This window comes from Kryptolebias marmoratus, linkage group LG10, assembly GCF_001649575.2.
Source record: "Kryptolebias marmoratus isolate JLee-2015 linkage group LG10, ASM164957v2, whole genome shotgun sequence".
Classification (NCBI taxonomy): Eukaryota; Metazoa; Chordata; class Actinopteri; order Cyprinodontiformes; family Rivulidae; genus Kryptolebias; species Kryptolebias marmoratus.
In genome coordinates, this window is record NC_051439.1 from 23262183 (window position 1) to 23264363 (window position 2181).

A 2181-nucleotide genomic window follows, 5' to 3' on the forward strand; every position below is an offset into this window, starting at 1 on the left:
AGACGGGACTGATGTTTTGCTTTTCGAGTAACAAAAGTACATCGAACAGGAAGTTAGATTGAGACGTAGGCTGAGTGCTCTGAACTTCGGTAAGGGTCTTTTTCTCACGTCTCCCTTTCAGCGCTGAAAGTGAATAAATGTGTTTTGAGTTTAAGAGGAACTCTTGGCTGTTTTTGACTCTCTTCCTCCGTGCATCTTCCTGATCCCGTGTGAGGATGGAGAGCAGGTGTTTCAGTATTTTGGGAGTTTTTATCTGTCCTTATCAGCCCCTTGGACTCAGTCGCATCCTGTTCTCTCCCATATGAAATGGTTATGGGAAAAAATATCTCAGTTTTTAAAATTTGACCCATATCTTGATAGGTCTGCTAGTGTTTGGTATAATCCCAAGCTCTGCATAGGTAAAATCCTCTTTTTCTGGAAGTCCTGGTATCAAAAGGGAATATGTGTAATAGGTGACCTACACAAGAATGGCTCATTAAATCCTCTGAAATGCTGGTTGCAGAACTCCAATTATCCAGACAGGACTTCTGGAAATATCTACAATTACGACATTTATTGATTAAGACTTCTGGTTCCTCCACTTCTGTTCCTGTAATTTATACTACACTGCAGGATAAAAAAGGTGTTTGGTCGCAGGCATGAAGCCTCTGTTTACTACAGAATGTTGCTGACAGCCTTGGATCCTAATATTATGTCTCTTCAGAGATCCTGGGAAGCAGATTTAAACCTCAGTCTCACGGATGATGAGTGGGATCTGATCCTTAGGAAGGGGAAAAAATGTCAAGGGAACTAAGGACGAGATTGGTGCAATTTCAGATTCTACAGAGTATACTGGACACCATACAGACAGCCCAGGGTTGGTTTGTCAGATACCCCGGTGTGTTGGAAGTGTCAGGGGGATAATGGCACATTAGTACATGTGCTTTGGGAGTGCCCAAAAATCCAAGAATATTGGTCTTGCTGCCCTGGAGAGATTATCTTACAGATTGCTGAACAGAGAGGAGGAGTACAACAGAAAATGAGCCCTTTATCTTTTATATGTGGGTTAAATGACATCTCTGACTCAAAGTTAGTTTGAACATCCTGTAATGCTGTAAATATCTAAGTATTTCTGTGGGCAGGGCGTCATTTTGTTACTACCAGCTACTACTTAAGGACCTACCACGGTTCAGTTTGTGCTCTGTTAAATCTATGTTTCCTTTATGAAAAAACAATAAAGTTCAAGTCATAAAAAAGCTGACTTCAGATCAGCTCAGCAGGAACCGTTTCTTACTGTGTGTCTGAAGGTCCTGCTGTGTCCTCCTCTTCCTCCAGACTTCTCATCTTCTTCGGTCTTTGAGGGAAACTGAGAGCAAAGGGATCCAAAAACAGTCAGTCCCAAAAACCAGCAAGCACGCACAAACCAAGGAAATTCTTTTAACAAGTCAGTTGTTTTTCTTTTAACGGCTCTTTTGTCATCTTTAATTTGTTTTACCGGGGCTGAGGTCCACCTCCTGTGCTGCCTGGAAGAAGCTGGTCTTAAAGCAGGAAGTGCTGACTGCGTCCTGCAGAAAGCTGAGGCTGCGAGGGGGAGTGGACATTCTTCTGTCCAATTATCTACGTCTGTTTTTGTTAGGAAATTATTTAAATTTAGATTTTTTTTTTCTCCCCAGAAACAGGCCTGTTTTTAACGATTCCTGAGACTTTTCTCCTTTCTGCAGCTCAGTTTGTCAGAACCCTGGAGGAGAATTTGTTGAGAAAACAGATTCCTCCACGTGAGATGTTTTTATTCTCTGGGTAACTTTGTGTTTTTTCTGTTGTCCTTTTCAGGAACAGCTGCTCAGTTGTTTCTATCGGACCCGCCCCAAACAGGAAGCCGTTATAAAAACTGTCATCAGGCTGAAAACCCAGCAGCAGCTGATGTTTCAGTCAAAAGGTTCAGAATTTTAAAATAAGACTTTAAGTTTAAGGAAAAACTAAAACTCTTTGGAGTCAACACAAAGATGGCTGCCACGGCTAAACATTAGAACCTGGCTCTAATGTAGACGTTGGGCTAAAGTAGCTGAGTCGTCCACATGTCCACATCTGGTTGAAACCTGTCCAAAATAAACCTTTTCTAATAAAGTACAGAAACTGATCCGTCTCCGCGGGACGAGGACAGCAGCAGGATGTCCCAGGATGTCTCTCAGACCGGCGTCTCGC